The following is a 26,856-nucleotide window of genomic DNA, read 5'->3' on the forward strand; positions in this document are numbered from 1 at the left end:
ACTGTCTCTGCTTTTTCAAGATGAAATTAGTCTAACAGGGTCACCTTCAAACTATAAGTACACAGAGACAGTTTAGATCTGCTGCAATACCAGATTATTGTTATTTAAACATTGTGTCAGAAAAAGGTTCTTATCATACTGGATATCTCAACCAAACTAACAATCTTATGTTTGGAAGAAATGCTTACTATGGGGATAATAAGGAGGATCTGAAGGTAAGGAAAAAAACAAGTAGAAGTAATTTAATTTCAGTTTTGACTCAACTATATATTTCCTTTCTCCAGAGTTATAGAATCTGTAATACTAGTGTTAAAAGGTATATGATATCAAAACAGTGAGATGACACTTCTAATATAAGAAGATTTTTAAAAATTGCACTGAGTAACTTTCTTTGGTCTTTGACCTGTATTTTCATCTTGTATTTTTCAGTCTTTTTTTTCTCCTTTATTACATCAGTTCTCATAGATATTCACAAGCTGCATGGATAGCAGACTCCTGAAGCAATGCACTTTGACAGAACCTGGGTTCAAATAGACACAATCTCTTTAAATATGAATTAAAGTTAATGAATAATTGTGTCTGCCAATGTTGATAAGGCACTCTGTTCCCAAAACTTGTGCAGAAGTTGCTGTCCTCACACACTCCAAAATAAAAGTCTGCTTGTGTTTTTTGTGCTCCTGAGTACAAGAAATCCCCCTTGCTAGCCAGGCATGCTCTGGGCCTGGTGTTGCTCTGACCTTTACAGATATATTAATGTGTCAGACCCAAGCAATTCAAGCACTGCTGATGGAAATAATATCTTAATAGTGGTTGACAAGTATTAAGGAAAGAAAAATATTTCCTTCCGTTGTGAAAGATCATTGGAGTTGATGTCACACGAGAGAGGCATTGTTTGTCCAGAATCATGTCTGCTTTTTTCCATCCTGCCAGTTCCTGTAATAAATGCTATCTGTAAATTTATCCTGGTGTGTTCTCTGATCACCAGTGCCTCCAGTCTCATAACTGTGCAATGCACCAGTGCGACAGTGTATTGTACAGTAGACATGTCTATTTTTGAATTAGACTTAAGGTCTGGGTTACTTTGATTGTTTTAATTAGCCCATGGTAAATTTCAAACCTCAGTGAAACAGGTAGGAGTCAAAATTTGAGCTCTATGAGGCTTTCCCACTTCTGAGTGCAATTTGCAACAAAATACATGGAAATTTTGTTTGTGTCAACTGATGTTTGTTTTTTTGTTTTTGCTTGAAGGCAGTGGTGATTTGTTATTGTTTAGTGTTCTGAACTGCTTTCCGTATTCTAAGCATGGCATGCTGATGTTTTAAGTGTTAAACAAGTAAATATTATGGCTGTAGGTTCTTGAATGATTGTTTATTTTTGGGAATACTACAAGCTCCACTCTCTTTAAGGAAAGAAAGGTACAAACAACATAATGTTGGTGACAATCATGTTTACTGCTGTAGCCTGGTTGAGGGAATAGTGTAAATATTTTCTTTTGCGCATTAATTTCAGTGTGTACTTGGATATTATTTGCACGACACGTCAAACTAAATCAAATCTGTTTGAAGAGATGAGTGGAGAACCCTGCATTTAGTGATTTGGGTACCCTTTTGTGGATAACTGCCTGACATTTGAAGGTTGGATTTCATGTTTAGAGATGGTGCTACAAATAATGATGAAAAGAGCAGTGTGGGTGAAATGTAGATGCATAACAACCCTAGAAATGCAGCTTGGCAGCAAGCAGGTAGAAAATAAACATTGATGCTGACAGCTGGAGGACAGTAAATACCAGTAAAGGAAATGAGGTGGCATATAACAAATCTGGCATCATACTGCAGATAATTGAAAGAAATTGGACACTCCTGTGAAATTTTGCTTCAGCCCAATATAAAGGTGCATTAAAAAGAACTAGAACAAAAACATTAAGTAGAATGCGGTGCAAAAGGAAACTTAATGATGATGGACTAGGAAATTCCATATTGTAATTCACTCAACAATTTAAAAAAATAAAAAGGGCAACATGGATATTTTCAGCTGTCATGCCACTGCTGAAAATAGTGCATTTTCCACCATCATTTCTACTCAGTTAAAACTTACCTGTCAGCATTTGACCTTGGATGCTTCATGTTTCAGCAGCTCTGAAGAGTGTGCCCATCCTATCTCTCACATTCAGTAGTACTTTAAATACACCAGGTTTGATTGTGGCCAACCAATCTTCTGGAAGATACTGCAGCATGAGAAGTTAATATTGTGAAATCATGAAGGGTTGCTGGAAAAGGTCAATTTTGAACTATTTTTTAAAAAGGCAGTTTAATTGACTTTATGTAAATAGTTTGACAAATTCCTTCAAAACAGTTCTTTGTACACACAACTGGATAAAATCCATGGTTATTGGAGGCCGTGGGTTTCCTGTAATCTCTGTGCAGGAGCATAGCAGTTTGTCTGGGTTTGGGGTTCTTCAGTCAAGTCATTTTCTGCCATTTCTGTGGAGCAGTGGAGAACAGCAGCTCTCCTGCATGTGACATCTGTGCCTTCCCATGTCAGGGTCAGGCAGGAGAGGGTCAGCCTTGCCTGGAGCCACTTTCTCTTCTCTTCTTCACACAGCCTGCTACTCACACACAGAGAGGTGGGAGAAGAAAATACATAGTTACTGTTCTTATTCTTCTGTCAAATCTGGTGTCAGCACATAGTGAATAGGCTCTCCAGGCTCTTCATGAGCCTCTTCATTCTCAGCTGAGTTGTCTGAGTTTTAAAGTAAACACTTATGAAAGTGTAGTCCTTTTGCAGGAAGGGAATAATGGATTGCAAGGTGAATAGTGATCTGCTGAGCTGGACATACACCATCCAGTGAGGAAGCAGAAGCAAATGTAATGTTTTCCTACTTAACTGTAGTTGTGAAATTGTAATACACAATCATGTCATTTCAATCAGTCACGTGAGTTGTTCAGTGCTTTATAGTGGGTGTATAGAATAGGACACGTGTGTATGTCAGCTCCCAGCAGGGTGCCTGAGCAGCTTTCAGAGTATGTTGTGTTATTTTATGGTTGTCATAACACTTCGATCTTTTCCTCTAAGAGGAAGCAGCAAATCAAGTGGAGTATCTTTGTTTTGAATTTATGTCTTTTAGTGATTGATTTTTGTTCATAAGACCTTTACTTTGATATATGTGGTAAGGAACTTGTGACCAGTGAATTTGCATTGTGCCCAATGAATCTTAATTTCCTAAGCAGGCCATTTCCCATACTTAGACTGGCCTCATGAGAAACTTTGTCCTTCCTTACAAAATATTTAATTTTCAGATGGTAAGGGACAACTTCTTCTGGGCATTACAGTAAAACTCTTATATTTAAGAGCTCATAAAATTTCGAATACTTCCTTAGCTTGAGCACACATTGTAACAGCATTAGAATCAATTAAATTTCTTTTATTTGTCCATTAAGACTTCATCATTCTCCCATGTCAGTTTCATGTAAAATCCATTATTTTTCTGGCTTGATTTTTGGATCTATAAATCTCTGTGAATGCTCTGATTTCTTTTTTTTTTTTTTTTTTTTTTTTTTTTTTTTTTTTTTTTTGTGTGTGACACTGAAATTTGGAATTACCAACACTGTATATGTCTGAGGTGATTTGGCGCAGCCCACTCCCATGAAAATCCTGGGCTCGCAGACTGATTGAATTTCCCAGAAATTTTTTATCCCTGGTACCAAATGTGTGCTCCATTCTTGAGATATTAGTTGTATAGTTAGTCCATCCGAGTAGATAAAGGGCTCTGGATTTATTCCTTCATGTTGGTTTGTTATCCAAATTAGGATGATTCTTTTTGTACATTTTCTCACATTTATGGATGCCAAATGAGGTAGGTGGTGCTGTACCAGGAATGACATCAAACATGTGAAATACTCAAAATATCAGGGGACAGTTGGTTTCTCCGGATTTAGTTTTTTCCTGGTAAGCCTGTAAACAAATGGCATCCTTATTCAACAGATCTTTCCTTCAGGGAATTTTATCTCTTACAGAAGTAAAGTCATCTAGTGTTTAGGGTCTACATAGATCTCGTTCAGGGTGGAAGATGAAAAATGTCCTCCATATATCTTCTGAGGAAAGGTGAAATCCACATGTTGTCTGCACATGTTGAAATCAAGGTTAAATTTCCAACAATTTCAGCCTCCCAGATGGGCTTAAAATCACCAGTAAGATGTGAGTATGTTTTATGTCAGGAGAAATACAGAAGGAAGAGACCAGAACAGAAGATCCACCTTAAATAAAATATGACATGACCTTTGCCAAACAAATAGGAATTTTTATTCTTTTTCCAGCAGCCTATGTTAGTTATAAATTACCATTCATTTTTAAGATAAAATATTGTTTTTCTATTTTAAGTCTGTGCAAATGACATGGCATTTAAACAAACTGGACCTTGTTAAGTGTTTCCTTGTTCAAAAGTGTGAATTGATTCTCCATGTGTATAGACTTGGAGAAGAAGAAATTTGTTAGAGAAAGTGAGAGCCCAATACTGGGCCTGTTCAAAATATTTCAAAGGAAATCCGTAATTGAAAAACTATAAGATCTCTCAACTTTGCTGTGGCACTTGAGCGCACTTAAAACTGTGGCATGCCTTGAAAATAGAGATGTAAACCAGGATTTTCTTTTTTTATAAGTTTTGGTGGAAAAAGTATAGCAGAAGCGTTACCAATGATGAAAGCTCGTTTCTGGAACAAAACCATTGCTGGGGTATTTAACTTATTTCGCTATTGTTCAGTGAAGTGTTGCTTGCCTTCCCGCTGTGAGGACGTCGTGTTCAATCCACAATGCAAATAGATTCAGTTCCAATTCGTTTCATCTCTGTGTTTTACTTGTTTGTATCCCACAGAGCCATTCTTTTGAAGCCAGGTATCTGCTCATTCTTTCTTCTTGTTTTGTTTATTCTTTGTGCTGCTGTAGAACCTAGCAACACATTTTATCTGACAATAGGGTGCAAGTGAATACATGGCTGTTCCTCTAGAATGACAATGGTCAGCTGCTATTAAAACTTGTAACATGACTGTCTGTGTCACATAATCTGCAAGATTTTATTTTAAGACACTCACCATTTCTGAACTTTTAATATGGCTTTGCAAATCAGACACTGTTAAAATTTAAAAATGCCTATTTAAAAACCCCTCCAGGTTATCTACATTTATGCTACAGATGGGTGCATGGCATATATATTTTCCACTGTTTGTTATATAAAGAAAGCTTTGTTTTAGAAATTCTTTTCAAAGCTATGCTTGTAGATGCAGACTAGGATTTCTTTTAAAATTAGCTAAAATGAGTGTCATTATGCTGAGTTATATTTAGTATTGATGAATTCTTTCACTGGCAAACAAGTAGGACCTGTCACAAATGTCTGCAGAAATGTTCACTACTCATTTCTGAAGGCAATTGAATGTGAGAAACTCTCTAAACATTTCTCTACTCTTCTCAGTAACTTTTTCTGTTCTTGGTGGAGTGCTACAGAGGAATGGTTTGTATAGTTCCTTTCTTTATGTTCTTCCAGCTACTGACAGTACAAACCATTTGTTATTGATTGCAGATATTTATACCTTTGCAGAATATCACTAGAGCTAGAGAGCTGTAAATTCCCTTTTGCTCCAAGTTCATTCTCCAACTATTTTTAAGGCATGGGCTTTCAGGACATACATGTGATGTTTGATGGATTTCCAGTGTTCATACACAGATCTCAGGTTAGATATTGAATATTTAATTTAAAAGTTTTATATAAACATACACATTGAAGCTAGGGATTCTGGCAAAAGAGTCTTGATATCAGCCTAATGTTCATTTTCTTCCATGTCAGGATTTTCTCTCAGACTTTAGCTCTCTGTTAATCAGTGACTTCACTGGAGCCTCTTTATCTTACAAAGTACAGCACATAGTTAAGCCCTTGTAGAATACGATCTTGAATAAGAAATTATAAAACTGCTTATTAGGGATGTTTAGAATTCTACTCTGAAGAGAAGACAGACCATTTCATTCCATGATATCAATACTCATGAATTGAGTAATGATTGAATGAAAACCCCCAAGCCCTCTATTCTTCCTTTCAGTGTTTTATTTCCAGGAAGAAAAACATTTACATGAGTACTAGTTAAAATTAAATTCTTGGTTCACAACCTGGGGCTTCTAAATTGCATAGGAAAGGCTTTGTAAAACCTCTCCACAGGACCCTAGTGCACAGGCAGTCACATCAGGCAGTGAGACCAAGCTCCTGCAACCAGAACCAGACACATGGAAGTAATTATTCAGTCTGATTCTGATAAGAGAAAATTAAATGTAGATGTTGTACCTAGCTAATGAATGGTGCTGCAGCCTGAATTTTCTAATCATGATGTCTCAGAGCTGGTGCTAGGGAGAAAAAAAAAATAGAGGAAAAGGAAGGAGTTTAAACCTGTTCTGAGGTTTCCAACTCTTCCTCTTTTATCTGTCATTTGCCTCTTTTTGTTATGACTACCTGAAATATTGGAAACCTCAGTGGTTCCTCTAGATTTTTCTTCTATTTCTAAGAATAACATCCAATTAGTACCTTCAGGCGTAAGGAGGAGAAAAAGTGAAATATCAAAATCGGAATGTACTGTTTACACTTGTTTCATGCATTAAACATTAAAATTTTAAAAATTGTTCAACTTAAATCAAATCTAATCTGGTTTTATGCATGGCCAGTGCGAAATGTGTTTTCCTTTGAATAGCTTTTGGATATTAATATGTTATAGATATATGTATGAAAGTATTAATAAATATATTTATTTTCATTACCTAAAGCTCTGATTAGAGACATAGAAAATTGATGGACCCTATTATTTTTTTTAAACAGCATGAACAAAGTTGAATTCTAGCAATACCTTGCAAAACCCAACCTTTGACAGGCAGAGATAAATAATTTATTTCCCCATCAAAGTAATCAGTCTGTACAGTTATTCACTGAAATCTTAGAAAAAGCCAATGATTTTAAGGAAAGTTCTTTAATAATGCACAGATAATATATTGAGGATACTGCTTTTACATGGGAATGGCTGGAGACACTATTAAATGTCAGAGCATTTTCTCTTGTACTATGTTTGCTTCGAGCCATTTTTATCTTTTTCCTTGTGTTTTCATGGAAATCAGTATATGTGAGATCAGGTCCATAGAAGAGATCTCTGGTAACAGGAGGGAGCTGGTCCTATCTCTTTGAATTCTGAAATACAGGACATACTGACCGTTGGGAAGTGTCAGCTAAATTAGAACAGAACAGCAGAACAGAAATCTTCTAAGGCATCTAAATTAATTAATTTGTAAAATTGAACATGTAGGTTTATACAGGTCCCTGCACGAAGCCTGAAAATCTCTGAAATATATAATCTTATTCTTAGTGATTCCCTCATTTCTCTGTCAGAATTAGGCCCTGTAGAAGTTCAGCAATTATGCAATTAATATGTTAATCTGAAGGTTTAAGAAATAAACAAGACGTTTATCTAGCTAAGAAGAATAAATTATTCTTGAAGCAGGAAGCAGATGGGCACTTGATTAACTTTAACAAAACATCTTATTTCCATGGACTTCAACAAACTGCAGCAAATTAGGCTCTGAGTAAATGAGGTGTCCAAAAGTGAGTAGTGAGAGTGTTATTAAGCTTGTTCCTATTTTTAGAGGATGACATCGGAAAATGTCAGTAAGACAATAAAAGATGTAATTAAATAAATACTATTTTTCTATCTGTGTGGAAAAAGCAAATGCAGGCAGATGGGAGAAGAGAAGTACACCAATTAAAAAGCTAAGATCATATCCATGAGTAATAAGGCATTTACACCATGCTTGTATTAGCCATTGTCCATCTGTAAAGCAGTAAATGTTCACTTCTAAAAGATATCCACACCTTAAATGTTTTAGGGGAAGACTAAAAACATTTTGGGTTCAATTGATGGAAAAGTCCAAGGAATAAAGATTTAATGAACTAGCTAATTTTGTTAAAAGGATACTTGAGATTGTAGAGTAAAAGTTGAAATAAACATTCTTCCTTTTGTATTCATAAATTGTAATAATTGAACTAAAGCTGGTAAAGATATGATGCAATCTAAGTCTTAGAAAATCGCTAGAAATTAAAGGGTACTGCAATGATTTTAAAGGCAGTGCATGATTCTCAGTGGTCTTACCCATGCTTAAGTTTCTTTTCACTGGAAACATGGTATCACTGGGGATATGCTCGGCAATAAAATCAGTGTTTCATCAGGTGTTTGAAGGAGGTTATAATAACATGGTATTAGAAATTGCCTTTCAGTTGCTGTCTGATTGGAGATAGATTTTTTTTTTTTTAACTCCATGTGGCTCGAACACTATGAAGCAAACGGAGACTGACCATGGTTGTCTTTTTCTGAATTCTCCTAACACAACATGCCCTTGGGGGACTATGGAGGGAATATAGCTTTACTTCTGAGAACTGCTCATTTATGCACACACTCCTATCTGACTCTGTAACTAAACAGCAAAAGACAGCCTAAATATGTAAAATGCCAATAAGAGCTGAATGATAGCTTCACCTTCTGGTTTGTGTCTCCAGACATTATAGATGGAAAGCAATCTTTTATTGAGAACCTTCTATGGAGTCTAATAAAACCTGCATAAAATTTTAAGCTGTAACAGTTCCAATTTCCCCTCTCTGGCAGATTGAAGATAATTTTTCATTCTTTTGTAGGTATCTTAAATTCTTCTTGACCACCCGTATAAAGATGCTCAAAAAAAAAATCAAATACCATTATTTGCATTGAAAAGCTAGTAGAAAATATAGGTAAAACTAATGTCTCATGCACAATCTCAAGTATTTAATTATTTAGAGCTCAAGTCTAAGTACTACCAAGTACTGGAAGTAAAAACAGTGTTTGGCCAGGAATTTCAGTGAAATCTGAAAAACTGCAGTTTCAAGGATTAAAATGTAGTGCCTTTGAAATTTATTATGAAGTTCTCCAATTTATCTTACTCTTCCCTCTTCTTCACCTTTCTCTGTTCCTCAAGAAAGTACTTAAAGTTCTCTGTCTACATTCAGATATGAATTTTTTTCTCATCTGGCTGAGTGTGCTCATGAATAAGTAGCTTAAATAGAGTGAATTGTATGCTTTTGTCTGGGTGTAATATGCTTGTACAGTACCAGAGCTAAAAAAGGAACTGGGAAGAAGATGCCTTTCGTATTGTTTGTCTTTAGTAAGAATTGCTATGAGGGTATGAATGTGGCAGTGACTTTTCCCAAAATTTGCTGTACGATCTCTCAGAAAACAATCCTTTTTATTATTTCTAGGATTATTTAATTGCTGTTATTGGATTTTTCTTTCATTTTTCAGTGTTCTATTGCTAAAGCTTAGTAAAAAACCACACCTCTCAAAATGGAAATGACCAGGCTTCTATTTAAGTGTTTTTAAACCATATTCCTCATATCATCATCTTTATTATCACAATTCTTCCAGACACATAATGGACATTTGAACTTTCTATTGGCATATAATTTGTAGCATTATTAAAAGAGTTCTTAGAAGATCAATAGTAGGAAATTAATCTTACTCATACAGTACAGTGACGTTCAAAAATTTCTTGCCTTTAGAGGTTTCTTAAAATTATTGTTTTGATTAAATCACTATTTCAAGAACGAACTTGAAGGAATTGAAATGGGAAAATGCAAGTGTGCTCTGCTATTGATTTGTGATAAATATTTGTAGACAGCAGAGCTGGCTAGGTCGAAAAAGACAATAAATACCTGGTATTTGATAACACTCCCCAGTACAGAACACTTGCTCCATTCCAGTGGGAGCTGTAGCAAGTGGGCTCAGCAGGAAGGAGGATAGGTGCTAAGCACCCCAGGCTCTGCAGCAAGCAGGGCTTTGGTAATCGAGTGCCAGCACTCTTTGACCCACACTGAAAACTCAGAGTTGAAATCTGTTGCAGAGAAAGCAACTTAATCTCTGAAACTCTCTGATCCCTGAGGCCAGTGCTTCACTATTCTGTCACTTTTCAGATTGGGCTAAGTTTTCAAAACTAAGATGAACTAAATGCCTTCCCTTCATTTTGCTGTCAGTCCTTGTTATTTTTTAAATATTCATTTAGTTCTCTGAGTTTTTCCCATTCTTTTTGCCTGTGTATTCTGTCAAATTCCTATTTACTGCATAATGTCTCCTCCAAACACAGTGCAAGTTAGATGGAAATTTCCATTAATTTCTTTCAATGTTGGGAAACTAGTTGCAAGATCAAACTTGTTTTGTATTCATTTCTCACCTTTTATGAAGTGAATTTATATTTGGTGTAAGTAGTGAAGTTCCAAGTGAAAGAAACTCTGTGGAAATTTTGCAATGTAGTTACACCTTCATTCCTCATGCAACCATTCATGAACCTGTGTTTGAAAGCAGTCAATGAAACACCTCTAAATCAATGATTAGCAATTCACAGATTTTGAGATGTCATTAGGATTCTTTTAACAAACCCTTTCTGGTGATTAGTAGAAGAAAAACTTGGCAAAACAGAATTAATCCCTGGTCCTCATTTGTATCTGACCAAAGCGGACTGGTTCACTTTCAATCAGTGCTAAAATAAATTATTCCATCTTCCAAAGGAATTATATAGAGCTTCATTGTGCAGCCCTGAACACTCTAGGCAGCTTCAGGAGAATAATGGCTTTGTTTGTTTCCCTACAGAAAAGGGAAATGACCAACTTGTACAAGAGGGGTTCCTCTGTGTGTCCCATGCTCTTTCCAGCACTCAAAGGTTGGGGTATGATGCATGTTGTAAAAGGTGACATGTCTGGCACTAACTTAGATTTCAAAATGAGCTTCTATCTTCCAGTGAAAGGAAGCATTTGAAAGCTCTAAAAGCAGTTGTTGCTGTTAAAGTGAGCTCTGTATGGATTTTGAGGTCCTGTTCCCACTATAATACTGTATTGTATTCTTTTGATTCTTGAGTAAGACATCATTTTGTATTTTAAGACAGGTTTGTCATAAAGTAAAATAAAATTTTTATGATAATCCTAACAATTAATTGAAACTAAGAGGTAGAAGTGAAAAAGCCTACTATTCCCCTTCCTTCTCTCCCTACTCAGAGAAAGGAGGGAAAAGATGCAGGGATCCCAGGGCCATCAGAGGTGCCTGGTTCCTCTGAAATGGTTCTTTTTCTGATGATTATTGGGATAGATTTCCATGGTGCAAGGGAGTAACCAGAAGCCATCAGTAATCTATAGGCAGCATTGACACAGCTAATGTGGAAGAAGCTTTTTGTCACTGCTCAGAAAAGTTTTGATTTATGGACAAGGGGTTTTTTTGCGGTACTGTGCTGGGACAGGCTCATTCTCTCTGATTCCTGACCTGCAAATGGGGATGAAAATTGAAAGGTGGAAAAACGTTTGCCATTGTGTGGATATTTTATGCTTGGATTAGTGTTAGTTTTCAGCTGTTCCACATTTCTGTTAGGGATGCACTATTTGCCTTTTCTTGCCAGGTCTTTTTCTTCCTGAATAAAGGCTTCTCTAATGAGCTAGGTTTTTCAGTGTGTGAGGGTAGAGAGATAACATTGTTCACTAAATTAATGGACCTCTGGTTCAGAATTGGTGGAATTGCCAAGCTTTCCAGGCTGTTAATTCAAAGTTTCAAGATCTTTTTTTAGAACAGAAAATTTTGAGCTTTCAGTTGTGTTAATTGAAATAATCTGATAATACATGTGTTCTGCAGTTGAAATAAGCCAGAGCACCTCATTGCTTAGGCCACTTGCTTTATCTAAAGATCTTGCCTATTTTCAGTGTAAGTAGGGCCTTTCATAATTTGAACAACATCTTAACTTACTAGTGGAGATATAAAAATACATTTTGGAACTATATAGCAAGGAATGGAGATTTATGAAAGAGTTAACATTCTGTGAATCAGTTCAAATGACATCAGAGCTAAAAAAAATTAGTGATGCAATCTTTTTTTAATTTTATGCTTTGCACCTAGTTCTGGCTTACTGGTTCCTCAGAAAACAGAGAAATGTGTCTTTACATTCTTATTAATTGTCTATTTCTTGAGATTTCTATATTTTTCTCTTTAATCCTTTAGCAATTAGTTTTGCACTTAGTCTGCTCTTCAGAGTGAATTTCCATATAGGTCAAATCATCAGTGAAGTAAGAAGTAAGGATTTTCAGCTACATGAAAAAAAGAATCCTCCTGGGGTTATTTTGAGCTTTCTCAAATCTTACCTGCATGCATTTATTCCAAACTTCCAGAACAGTACTTTCAGCTGTATCCACCACCTTGCAAAGATTTGATCCCTGGGTTTATTTCCAACAAATGTTAATGTTCTCATGTAGTTTTCCTTTGAGAGGAAAACATATTTTTAAGCTTATTTTGGGAAGTTGTTGCACCCATGAAGAAGCTGAATTGGAGCAGCTTAATTACTGCAGCACTATACCTTTTCTCCACGCCATTTTTAACTAAGTCTGGAGCCTTAACCAGAAACTTTTCTTCCTGTGACTCTATTTGGCTGTTCCTTGAACACACATAAAATGCAAGTCTAAAATTTCAATATCAGCATCTTTCTCTGGTTCATTTAACCTAATTACCTTAAGCATGGGATAACTGATGTTTCATTATAAGTGTTTTTAGTCTCTGTAGGCTTTTTGATTTCTTCTACAACGTCATATTTGCTGTCCTCCTTGGAAGTAGAGTGATATCCTTCCAAACGTATATTCTTTTCTCAAACTGGTATTTTAATCTATCAAAATTCCAGGTTATATACTGAAATTTAGTTAATTATCTAATCTGAAACAGTCATACAATATTAGTTTTCCACCAGCATATCATTGCCCTTCCTGTACTATGCTATTATAGTCACATGTGTTTGTTTTTCATGAGGTTTATTTCTAAAGGCTCCATCAAAATGAAATCTGCTTAGAAAACCAACAAAAAAAATACCACAGGAAAAAAAACTTTTAATTATTGTTTTGGAAGGCATCTGCAAGGTTTTTTGACTTTGATTAATTGATACGTTTAACTGAAGTGTTTATTAACCAATTTGTAAACTGTGAATAATTTTAGTCACCTTTCTATAGCCTGAGCCTAATCTGAATGTATCTCCTGGTTTGATCTGTGGGAATTAACACACAGGCAACTACAAGTCTCATGGTTTACCCCTTAAAAGTTTATTGGACATGACACATCAAATAATCACAATTTCTGAAGAACAAAATTATGTTTATATGATTCTTGGAATAGGAAAACAACAAATTTAACATTTTGGTTTCGGCCCACTTGTGAAATCTGTCACCTGCTGTTTTATAATTTATATGCAGCCACATTTGCAATTCTCTCTCTGTAACAGAAAGAGCATTCTCACAACATTAATATGTATCTAGGAAACTAAGAATTTGTTTAAAATCTGTAAGAACTTGAAAAGCTCACCTGCCGAGGAAAGCATCTTTGCTCTTAGAAACAAACCATACCCCCATGTTCTGAGTGCAAATTGCTGGAAAGAACTAAAATTAGCAGAGAAAGTTGTCAGGAAAAGAAATGACATTTTAAATTTCATTTAAAGGAAATGGTTTTTTTCCTAGACTAGTCTCAGATTTAAAAAAAATTACTTCCTCTGGCCAATCCATAGATATTTGTAGTGCTGAGACTTCCTTTCCAGCAAAAGCAAGCTGCTAGATTCTGTATACAATTGGCTGGAGGGATGTTTCCCATTCAAGGTGGACTCTCAAGAAAGCAGCTTGCTACTATTTGGTTTTAAACTAATCAGGTCATTAATGTATCAAAGCTCAGCTAAAAACATTAATTTACAACCTTTTTCTGCTCCCTGGGAGTGCATAATGTGGCACCAGCAGCACTTGTTAGCCATGAATGTGCTTCTGAACCTGGTCAGGACCACCAGGGTAGACCAGGATGTGGGGACTGCTCCCAGGGACCTGCCTGAGAACAGACAAGGCTCCACAGCAGCCCTGCAGCAGGATTTGGTGCTGCCCTGACCTCACCTGAGGGCAAGGAATGCCAAACCCGTTAGAGGAAGTTGGGCTGACATTGGCACCAGGATATCTCATTTTTAGGTGAGTTCACGTGACTTCAAAGCTTTGAGAAACCCCTAAGCTGGAGTGGTCTCCAGGGTTTTTTTCCTCCATCTGTCTCCTTTAATTGTTGCATTGACACAAATCATCAAAAATTTGACAGTACTGTGGAAGTCAGGAGAGGGAAAGTTTATATGTTCCCTTACATTTCTGAACAGCCCAAGATATAACAAAAGAATCATTTAATCCCATATTATTTATGAGAGAAGTGCTCTGAGGTACAGTGAGATATCTTGTTATGTCAGAAATAATTTATAGTCTCTGGAAGGGGCCATTTTTTCTAGTAAAAAGGCAAGAAGATTGGGGGGCTGAATGAACTTTTAGACAAGAGTCTTTTGGGGATCTAACTGGTGGTGGCTAGCTTAAGAAAAAAAACAAAGGGGAGAAGGGAACAAAACCAGTCACAATTCATATGAATTTTTCAGAACTAGATTATATTAAGGCTCAACTTTCACTCGGAATAAAATTGCTTAATTTAGGTTCTACATATTTTTTTCCCATGGGATCTTTTTTTGGGGTGTCTGCATCAATTTCTTCCTGTGCCTCTGCTTGGCCAGAGCTAGTTTAGGCAATCAGGGCAGGTAATCCAGCTCAATAGAAATTGTGCTACAGCAGCTTCCACTGTAAGATGAAGAAGTGTTAAAAGCAGTTTTGATATCCTTAATATATTGGACTGTAAATTGCATCATAACCAGCAAAACCATCCTTTGAGATGAAACTCAATAACTGTGTCAAGGTATCTCATTCCCTTTAATTAGTCAGATCACCCAGTTTCTCAAAAGATCAAATGGAAAACAAAACCAATAATTTTAGACTTGAAATGTTCAAGACGAGGATTGTATTTCGTTTCTAGCCTTCCTCTAGTGTCTCACTGGGCTTCATCTGAAATTTGTGATTTACACAAGAATTAAGTTTTAAGCCACTATAAAAATAGATCATAATCACCCTGAGATTTGAACTGAAAGCTGATGGTATGTTTTGTGTTTCTGTCATTATCAGGCTTCTTATTTAACAAGAACAGGAGAGAAATCATTTTCTTTCTAGCTGCCTAAATAATTACTGTATTATCCAGGTAAATAGTCAGCACACATCAATGCAACACAAATGGCTTTTTCCCATAAAATCATCTGTTGCTATGTGTATCTGAGCACAGTACTTCTTTAAAATGTGTATTGTATATTTAGGAAAATATTTCTTTCAATCATTCTTTCATTTACAACTGGAAGCAAAGTAAACTGCAACATCAAATTTACCTTGTTTCAGGAATGATATTGTTCCTTTATTTTAAAAGTCTATCATCATGAGGTCTGGCCATGTTACTGATATTTAATTATAGCTTTGAGTATTGAGTGTTTTGAGTAATATTGTAAATAAAGATACAATTCATAATCTATTTCTTAGATCTGTATTTTGTGTGCTTATTGTAAACTATTAAATCATGGTTATACCCCCTTAGAAACTGAGTCATAACAGGATGCTTTTAATTGACTGAGAGCAATTTCTGCTGTATACTGCCTCTATAAATGACAGTATTTACAGTAGATACAATTAATATTTCCAAAAATTTGGGGCAAGATACAACTGAAATACAAAACTGGTAAAATCAAGGTACTGATATGTAGTTTATATTCGATCTTATTTTCTCAAAGTAAACAAATTGGCACAGGACTAGTACTGCAGTATATAAATGGTCTCTGTATTTCTTTAGGTATGTACAGCTATCTTTACCACTTCTAGATTTTTATAGTGGCATTTTAGAAATTTGCATAGGTTTTTGAGCATCCTGTTCTTTTCACACCTAAAGTACAAGAACACTTTACAGTGTTTTAAGCTTCAGAGCTGGTGGATAATGGTTACATCAGGCTAAAGCCATTGTTCAAAATGCAGTTCAGAAACTACAGAAAATAACTACTACTAACAAGCAGAGGTTTTCTTGGCTTGATTTCCTTTTCTTTTTAACAGCAAAGACATCCATGTTATGGTGAAAGGGCTTTGAATGTATGGGAAATGACAGATACAGCCATCTGTAGTTTGTCTTAAGGAAATAATTTGGTATTAACCTCTTCTAAATCATCACATATGATATATTTAGTGGGATTTTGCAAAAGAAAACAAAATTTTAGGATATATTTATATGGATATAGAAACAATGCTAAAACTCTTAACTTAGAGTATGAACATGGCCTTGCTTTTCTTTGTCCTTTTTATGAATTAGAAATTGTTTACCTTTAGACTATATTCAAATAAGTCTAAAGTAGACATTTTTCTGTTTTATTAAAGTAGTCTACCACTTTTTATTCTCCTGATGGTGACACTGCCCTGCTGGAGATATTTTGGCCATATAATTAATTTTTTTTTCAAGGCTTTTCTGGAATTAATTCTTATAACAAGTTTACAAAGCCTGGCTACACCATGGTACCCACTGGACAAGATAATGACAAAGGACTTTTTTGTGTTCAACTGGGCAGAGTTGTTTCTATGATGGCACAAAAGATCATACACTAACAACTTCTGCTTTTAGCTGAAGAAGTTAGGTTTTCAGGTAGAACAATAAAATATTTTTTAAAATGTAGGCTGCAAGTGATGGGCTACATGTACAGTGTGCTGATTCAAGAAACTGCATGACCATAAAACCAAAATCCTAGAAACTGCTATATTAAACCTGAAGAATAGCAAGATCCAACATTCTTGATGTAAGCTGGTTTGGACAGCTGTTCATCATTCATTATTCATTGTAACCTATACTCGTAACTTGAACTTGTGCCTCTAACTTCAGGCATGATGAAACTTCACCTAAACAAATAGATTTTTAAAAATATCGTTCACAACTCAAACGAACTTGCACAATGCAAGTTCCACAGCAAGGGATGGAGAGCTCAGGGAGCTGTCAGCCATCCTTATTCTCAATTCTGCAAAAGGAAGCAGCAGGATGAAGAGGTCCAAGGTTGAGTGTGTGGTGGGCTAAGTGATGAAAGAAAACAATGTTACGTTCTTTCTCTGGGATTTCTTAATTACATATGCTCTTCCTGCAATATTCATTTCAGTTGTATGTTCTTGAGGTGGTTCTGAATTACCTGGGCTTTTTCTAAATCATGAATGATGTTTCTTTCCTGCTGCAAACTCATTCAGAGAGACTATTTTGCAATATTTACTCAGTTGATCATGCAATGGAGAAAATATTCTTCTCTTAGCAGAGGACAGTGACATTCCATTCTCTAATTCAGTCATATCACTAAATGCGGTTTGCAAAGCTGATGGTGTCAAAATGCTCCAGAGTAGTTGATTGGATGTAACAAATGGGACTTGTTTCAGAGTATTTTTCTCAAGCTGGGGAAGAAGGTATGGCTTAGATTGATGCCTTTTCCTGGTCTTAAAATCAAGAGTCAAACATGGTTAGAAGGGGAAAAGGGATTTTACCTTGGTATTTATTTTAAGGATCCTTAGGTGCACATGTCCAGGTCATGTGCATCGAGATGCACCCAGCCAAGTGTATCCCCAAAGATCGGGTATAACATTATAGATTTTACTAATGAGCATATCTATCAAAGATTCCCCAAAGAGAGGCTCAAGTGAGCCCCCCTCCCCAAGGAACCTTCCCCTGGATGGTTCTATCTTGGTTTACAGAATGTGTTCTGGAGAGGACCTTGGGGTCTGGGGCACACTGATCCCTAGCTATGAAGCTTCTAAAATGTTGAGTCTCTCAGCTTGACAAACAAGTCTAAGAATGTAGGCAAAAAGCACTAGGAATACAGAAGTTGTAAAAAGGGATAACAGGGGTATAAAAGAAAAGGCAAAAAATCTTCATGGCATCAAGATATGTGGCAAAGTGACAAAATTCACAGTTAGTGCATCCTGAGATGTTTTATGCCACTTGTATCTTTTCAATATCAAAATGTTCTTTTCCATATGGGTTTCTATGACTCCCTGTCAGGATCTTTGTCTGTTTGATGTCCAGAAAGCTATAGGGTTTTACACTTTCACCTGCTCTTCTGCAGAAAGCATGGGAACTCTCAGGATCTAATAAGGCATTAGCGCTGCTGTTTCAATGATGCTGGGCTTTATTACTTGGCACTTTCTTCAGGTGAGACAAAATAAAAATAGGGACTGTGTTTGAGGTAGGAGAGTAAAGAAGGTGCAGCGTGCTGAGGTCCTGGAGACATTTGCTCCATAGTCCATACTCTGTTGCTGAAGAAGCAGAGGTCTGTCGCCTGGGGTGTTCGTGAATCTTTGGCATGTCCTGAGACAGAACGTAGAGAATTCCAAAATGAATGAGTGCTTGAATGTAAATCAAGAGCTGAGAAACTAAGAAGATGACTTTAATCTTGCATGCTGCTGAGGAAATTAACAAAATAATATAATTTTTCATAACCTGGAACTTCCTTGATGCAAGTGCTTTTTTTATTGATGCAGTCTCCAAGGGTGATAAAGGTGTTTATTTTTGCTTACAGTCTCTCAGCCAGTTAAGGAGAAAAAGCATCATGCTCAGAGCTAGTAGCATGGTTGGTGTCAGGAGTGATTCAAGGAAAGAAATTAACATAGAGGTTGTCAGAAAATATTTCAGTTGCACTTTGCAAATGTGGTAATGTGTTGAAACTAAAGAAATGAAGTTATTACAGAGGCAAACTAAAGCAGTGAATATCTGTAAAATTGAAAATTGAATATTTGTAAAATTGTTTTCATGTTAGTTGCCTTTCCCAGTGCCCACATAATACAAAATAATTATCATGTTAACAAAATAGTGGTATCATGTCTTTCTGCATACATGAGAATAATTCTTCTACTATTAATTATTTTCGGTCAGTTTCTTCATGCAGTTTAAAACAAAGAACCATTTTATAGTGATCTAAAAAAGCCATATATGTGCATAGTTATGTAATCTTTCAAACTGTTCTTCAGGTGGCTTAACTGATAAATTCAACCCAAAGCTTAGTACTGTAATGTGCTGGCACTTAGTCTCAGTAACTGTTTTACTTGTTATATCAACTTACTGATCCAGAGGCTTGGAAGTTAAGTATCTGTTCAGTGTTGTGCTTCATAAATATTTTGTGTGTTATATGAATTATTTTAGTGTTTATACAGTCTCAGAGATTATTAGGGTCATGCAGTCTTAATAAATTATAAACCTGGATGAAAATGGTCACAGTTTACTATTGCTCAGTAACAGCAGAAATGTATTTCTCACTTAAAAGCAATTATCAATAGGCTGTGTGTGTGTCATTAGACCAAGGTCTAGAGTCTCCCAGACTGAGTTGTGGCTGTTCTGACAGGAAGCAGGAAAGTGAGTCTGGCTTGGGTTTTTGCACATTTCTGCCCTTTTAAATTAAATGGCTTAAAACCCCTTGTGATGACAAGTGCTAACTTCCTTCGGCTTTACAGTGTGTTATGTCATCTAGAGAAAACTGGAAACAGTTTTGTCCAGGGGAAAACCAGTGAGAAGTGACAAGTTGTACTGACCTGCAGGAACTTAATGTGTTAACTCCCTGGTGGATTGAGAAACTAATGTGTCATTATATTACGTGTAATGAGTTCAGACTGGAGGAAACAGGGCTTGTTTAATGTGTTTTAACTTGAAAAATATTACTGCAGCTTTCAATTTTGTCTATGACTGGTAAAAACCTAAAATTTAGAAGTGACTGTTTGCTTTTTCAGTTGACGGTTTTAAACAAATTCAACGAAGAGAAAGATTAAGGGGTAAATCACTAATATTTAGTCAAATAACAAAGTAATAGGAAAATAGGCCCTGTGCAAAATAGGGCATTCAAAAAATGAAAGGGATCAGCTGTTTTCATGTCCAATTTCATATTAATGTTTGTGAACTAACATGTACTTTATATTATAGCAAATAAGGTATTTCATAGCATTTAATGAAGGTATCTCATTAGCTGGAAACATTGCTTCTAAATAGATAGATAGATATATATATATAAATATATAGATAGATACGTAAAACCTTCTCCTTTGAAGAGCAGAGATAATTCTGTGGATGAGGCACTTAGGTGAAACCAGAAAAGTTTCCTTTTCTGACTCAATTTCCATGTTGCCCAACAACCTTTGAGTATCCCAATTACTGTAATTGTAAAAAAAGTTCATATTTTTACCTTGTCTGCTTGGATTTCATTAAACTTTAAGATAATAAAAGCCATTCCTTACTTCATCAGGGATGCCTAGAAGTAATCATGAGCTTAGTTACTTAGAATGTTTCTGCTGTGTAATAATCATAACCCAAGACTATCAATATTTAAAATTTCTTCAGTGTCTGTGTTCTTTAACCCAGGACTCATGAGGTAGAAGTGCTGAACTACCACACTTTTCTTTGTACTTGGGAGGAATTTTCCTTGTCAGGATTCACTAAGCATTCAGCAACACTCTCAATGCTAATGCTTGTGTGACCTGTAAAAGACAGTACCACTGAAGCTTCCAGAGCACCATAGTGATTTGAACTGGTATATAAATGATTCCAAGCTGATTTAAAAACAGGGATGTGAGAATTTATTAAATAAACAGTTAGAATTGAGTACATAGTTCTTAGATTAGAAAAGAATTTATGAAATTAATCTGGAAGGGCTGTTCTGGCGCTATTGGAAGTTACCCTTCAGGTCACAGAGAACTTCCCTCACCCATATGTGTTCTGTTTTGATGCACATAATGTAACTGAATACTCCCCCGGGACGGCAAAGAGTTTATACATAAACATCTTGCAAACCTTTGTGGGGACAGGTTTCTAAGCCTCTCCCAGGAAAGAAAATCAGGTCTAGAAAGATTGAAAAAGTGAAAAAGCTACCCTGTAAATATTCAAGGTTTCTTTATTTTAAACTTTTTGTGTGGGTGGTTTCTTACCACTGAGGGCACTTCAGTGAATGGCTTTAACTTTAAAGACTTCAGTCCAGTAGGTTTTGCTTTCTGTTTCTGACAGTTTTTATCCAATTAAACACTAGTTTTAATATATCAAGTGTTAAGAAGCAATGACATCAATATGACTTGCATTTTTATGCATTTTATAGTAGCTCTACCATTCAAGTAGATGGCTTTAATGCTTTATTTCCACACAGATTTCCTGATTTACATGTGGACTAGAAGTACTGTGATAATTTTTAAAAGACTTTCCGTGGAAAAATTTGTCTAATTTACAGCGTCAAAGGGAAGTACCAAATCCTTTAACTGTGTTTGATCACAAAGAAATAAGCTGCATCTACAAAAAGAATACTCTTAACATTTCTAATTAAGTAGCTTTAGAAGAAAATATGCAGCCATTTTGCTAGTACTACACATCTTACATAAATGGCACTTCAGATCAGCTGCACGCTTAGTCACACGAGTCTGTGAATAATTCATCAGAAGAGATGCAGCAGCCTCATCAGGAAGAAAAGCTTTGCAGTGTAAGTGACGTTATCAATGGTTACTTTCTTTCCAAAGCCTCGGGGAGGAGGTGAGCCACTGAAAAACACTAATGTGCTACAAGGAAGATTCTGGAGGTTGTATGAGAAAGCACAGACTTGGTGTGCAAACAAGTGAGTTACGGTCAATTGGGAGTTTGTACCACTGCATGTCTAATGTCACTTATTTGCTTAACTAAGAGCTTTTGAAGATCCATATCTATTTTTTTTCCACACATCTGTAATTTGTCTTTATCAACTATTTCCTCCATATGAGGTTTGTGTGATATCACAGGGAAATGCTGTTCAGCTCACAGCTTGTCAAATTGGCATTGAAGCATCTATTAATTTTGTTTTAATTGATATCTTATTGCCAGTTTGTGAACTATACCTTCAAGATCAATATTTATGATACAATAAATAAAAAAAATATTGTCTGGAAAAAAGTATGCTTACTTTTGAAACGTGCCAGTAGTAATAAGTGAGAAAAACCATTGTGCTGATTATGAGAAATTAGAATTAGTGATATTAAATAAGCATGAAAATTTGGCATCTATGCACTGTGCTCCAGTACTACTCTTATTTCTTGAAGAAACCATATCTTGAAGATCACATTGAAAAAGCCACACAAATTTTAAAAAATACTTAGACACATTCTTGGATGAAAATGGAATGTGACAGAAATGGCCTTGTAGTGTGCCTGTTCCATACAGGTACTGTTGCTAAAATATTTGGTGTAATGGAGGACTAACAGGGCTAGTGCAGTCTGTATTTACATGACTACTGCCAAGAAAATATTTTGAACTACTGGGACAAATTTATCAAACTACAGGAGTGTAATAATAGAAAAATTTCAGCTTTTGATGACAAGCGCCACCTGGCATGAATGAAATCACCTGGTGTAAAAAAGCACCAGGAGCAAACAAATGAAAACAAGGAGTTTCTAGCAGTGAATATCCATAGGCACAGCCTGGTGGGCAGCTGGATGTGCCTTGTGCGGGACATCGTGCACCAAAGGGGTCTCTGAGCATTGCAAAGGGTTGTGGAGACACACAGCATTGAACAGTATGTACAGAAAGAAATTCCATTAAGTTTGTTTTTGTCATCACTGGTCAGCGTGTCTGCAGAGCCTTGCAGATGTGTAATGGCAGAATGCCATTTCTGGTTGCTGCACAGTTTTAATTGGGCAGTTGATTAAAGTACTGGAAATGTAGCAGAATTATTCATCTGAGGTTACTGCAAGCAAATGAACGCTTACATCACTCCAGAGAGGATGACCAATCACTGTAGTTGTCTGGTGAATTTGTGTACACCACCAGAAAAACCACTTGGTTTTCATGCCCTCACAAAAAGCACTGCCTGCATCCATCCCTATGCACGAAGATAATACATATTTTTGCAGGAAAGTCGTTTTCTGGCTATCCTGTGAAGGACCTTGCTCTTAGAATAAGGAGCTCCTCCATTTTTAACTTACAGACTTTTTTTATTGTTACTTTATTTTTGGGCTTTTTAGTATTAAGCCATCAGGAATCCCCTTACATATTATTTACAAGTTATAGTGAGCAGGGATGATTTCCCATTGTATTTCTTATCTCTGTCCAGGTCACCCTAGCAAATTATGTTTGTAGGATTTATTGAGGCTTTAAGATTTTAGTTCAACCATTTAAAACTTGTATCGAGTCAACATTACCTTTTTCTTGTGTGGTTGGGGATCAGTCTCACAAAAAAAATAGTGCAAGTCAGGGAAGAATAGTTTGCCCTATAGAAACCTACATCAGAGCACCCTAGAATGATCTACAGACCCTAAATTACTTGGCCCCTATAGCATGTCATGTGGCAAGTTGTACTGTTTACCTACAATTAGTAGACTTTTTCCAAATCATTCCCCAACTGGTTCTAATGAAACTGAAATTTCCAGTGCTTTATGTGTGTGGGCAGAGCTAAGCTGCACCTGGGTTGAGAGAAGTATGAAAGAAAATCTAAATGACAAAATGCAAATTGCATTTGTGCTGTTTTCTAAGTCTGTTTCCTCAGTCATCTGAGGTCTACAGATAAAACTGCATTTTAGTACATAACATTTTTTATGCTTAGTTCACACAGTTTGTAGTCTTTCATTTCAAGAGAAGTAAATGTAACTCTTCAAAGGCTCTTTAGGGACCTCTTTGATGTGTGTCATTTATATCCATTTTGAGCTGTGTCTGGTACCATCACTGAGATTTTACAGGAGCTTAACCCAGAGTTTGGAAGCAGCCATTGGAGGAAATCCCACAGGATCCTGAAAGTTATAGTGTCCAGTTCCAAATACTTTTCTTAGAGTTTCTAGTAGGTTTTTCTGCTCAGGCAACTTGAAATAAATGATTGTATAAAACTATGTAGTCTAGGCACACGAAAATGTTTACATTTTAGTCATCACACTTAGAAATCATCTGGATAGCCAATGGCAAACAAAGAGTGAGGGCAGTTTCTCCAGATTTCCCTCTCATACATGAAGAGTGAAAAGAGAAATAAGTAACAGTAGAAAGTGAATTATACATAAAACACTTCCACATGGATCAAAGAGAGAAAAGAGGAAATGGTGAAAAACAGGGAGAACAGTTTCACCCTTTGCTGCTTATCTCTGTAGAGGTGTTCAAGGTTTCCATAGAAACTTGATCATAGCCTGAATTTGGGGGAAAATAAATTTCTTCCATTTCTCTTCAACTGCTGTAAATGCCATACAAAAATTGATGTGGGGTTTCTGTTTTGCATAACTAGGCCAGCTACTTCCACAAAAAATAATTACTGAAGCAAATTAATCTATTGAGCCTCATAGTGGAATTATACATACAGGTTATTTTTACATGTCACTGGAACAATTTTGGTCATAAAACAAAGCTCAGTGGCATCAGGAGTTAAAATGGAGTTTCTTTCAGCAGGTGATACAGTTACATTATACTTGATAAAGGGATTTTTAAAATATATATCTACAATTTCTTCTCTGTGCAAAATAATGATAATTTAAAGGAACACTTCTCCCATTTTTTTGGTCCTTCTGCAATGTGTAGTATTAGATTCTGTTAAAAAAGAATGTGCATATATAATATTACTTTGTCATCTAATGACTAATACCTAGAAATGGATTAAAATTAATTTAAATTAGGCTGCTATGTAAAATTATATACATAGAGAATGTGTTGTTTATAGCTGATGTATAGTTTTTTTGGGGTTTTTTTGAGGACGGTTCCATGTACCCATAATTATTTCAGATATTTTAGCCTGAAGAAGCTGATAGTTACTTTGACAATATCACCTCTCAGTACTGTCAACGTATGAAAGATTTTTTTAATTAAATTCATGAGTATGGGCTAACTTTAAAAAAAGTGCTTGACATTCATAAGAATGTTAGTTAGCAATTAAAGGTGTTCATTATGGATAGACATTTTGCTCAGCTGTAATCAGCAAAATAGCTCCTGCAGAATGTGCCCAGTTAAAGAGTTACCTTCTGAATCTAATTTTAAAGAGTGGGGTTGTGTATCTACACATGCCCAGGAGTAAAATATGGAACTGAGTGTATCTCAAGAGAAAGGCAGATACTCCACGTTAGAGAGCAGGCAAGTTCAGTTCAAGAGAGAAATATGGACACTGCAGCACTAAGAAGGTGGAGGATGACATTCCCAGTCTCTTTTTAAAGGATTTCACACCATTTTTGCAGTAATTGATCATAGAAATTGGTGCCAAAAAAAAAAAAAAATTGGCAAGGAGCAGAACATGGGATTCCCTGTTCTGAAATGAGAGATGGGAGGTGAGGAGCATCACTGGATATAGGCACACAAACAAGGTGTGTGTGTCTCATGGGGCAGATGGGATGGGCAGGGCTGCTGCCAGAGCTCTCAGCCTGTGCCAGAGCCTGGGAGCTTGGCAGAGCAGTGCTCTCCTAAAGCCCATTCCTGGGCTTTAATTCATGCCCACCCCAAGGTACTGTTCAGATTTTGCTCCTTGTCAGCTGTTAGAAGCTGTCCACCTCATGGTGTCACTTACTCAGTTAAGTAACACGTGTAAAACACAGCTCTGTTTGGGGTTGAAAACAGGCTGGATGAATTTGGGTCCAGATTTTTAGAACTCCAAAATTTGGTAATTCAGTTCTGTGTATTTATGGCAGATTGAAAATTTCAGCCAGTTTTTTGTTGCTGATTTTCCCCTTTATTTTTTATTTCACTTAAAAAATATCTCCTGTCTACATTAAAAAAATGACATAGGTGCTATTATTTCTATACATGTAATATTATTCATAAGGAATAGATTTGTACTTAGAAGTACATGCTTTGAAAAATTTGTCCATTGAAATATAACATATCAATGGAAAACTGTTGAATACGTGATAAAAGAGGTTTCTTGAGATCATGCCTAAAATGTTCACAATATTCTCATTTTTAAAATCTAATATTCAAGAGTTATAGGGAATAATTTACTTTTATTGTAATGATTAGCTGCAAAAATTTCCTTTAACAATCTGTATAAAAGATTTCTGATTTCCATGCAAAGTGAATCAAGGTTAGTAGCTCATAGTCTCACTGAAAGAATAAATGTACAGTATTTCATACTGTGTTGCTTCCTGAGTAATATTGGCAGAAAACTTCTGGCTCCAACAGGCTGGTGGCTCGAATGCTAAATTGAGAACGTTGTTCTCATTAAAATTATTTTAATTATACCTTTCATTAGCAATATAATGAACAAATATAAATTGAAATAATAAAGTAGTGTTTAGTGTTGCACTGAACAAGAAGGGAGTTGCCAGATGCTAGTGAATATAGCTTGCTGAGTTACTGGAAAATACAAAACACTGGGGGGGTAGGGGCTGCCCTTTGCCTGCCCTCAAATAGAGCATCTCAGAACATCCACAAAATTATCTCTATGCAAAAAGTCTGTCTGACTCCTGACACTCCCCAATGTGATAATAGCATTTTCTTAAGTTGTTCATAGGAGAAACCTTTTAAATATGAATGGATAACAAATAATACAAAAGCATGAAATACAATTCATTGAGTTTTTGCAAATGTCAACAAATTAAAAACATTTTAAGAACATTTAACAAGGAATACATTAACTCAAAAAATGTCTGATATTGAAACTCCTCTTTAAATGTCTCTGCCTGTGGCTGATGTTCCACATTTACATTGTCAGTATCTTGGAGATCTGAAACACACACTTAAAATATTCTCTTAATATGCACTGTTTTTAAACATAAAACCATAGATGTACACAAGAGGAATTTCTAGGCGATCTATTTCATGTTTTATTAAAACACACTTCTGTATGCTTCCCATTACCTGAGAACTCCTGTTCACTGGGCATATTTCTAAAAGAAATAAATTATTTTATCTTAAAGTTCTTTAAGTCACTTCTTTAACCCACCCTATCACAACTGAACAT

The sequence above is a fragment of the Corvus hawaiiensis genome, chromosome 8 (genome assembly GCF_020740725.1).
Source record: "Corvus hawaiiensis isolate bCorHaw1 chromosome 8, bCorHaw1.pri.cur, whole genome shotgun sequence".
Lineage (NCBI taxonomy): Eukaryota > Metazoa > Chordata > Aves > Passeriformes > Corvidae > Corvus > Corvus hawaiiensis.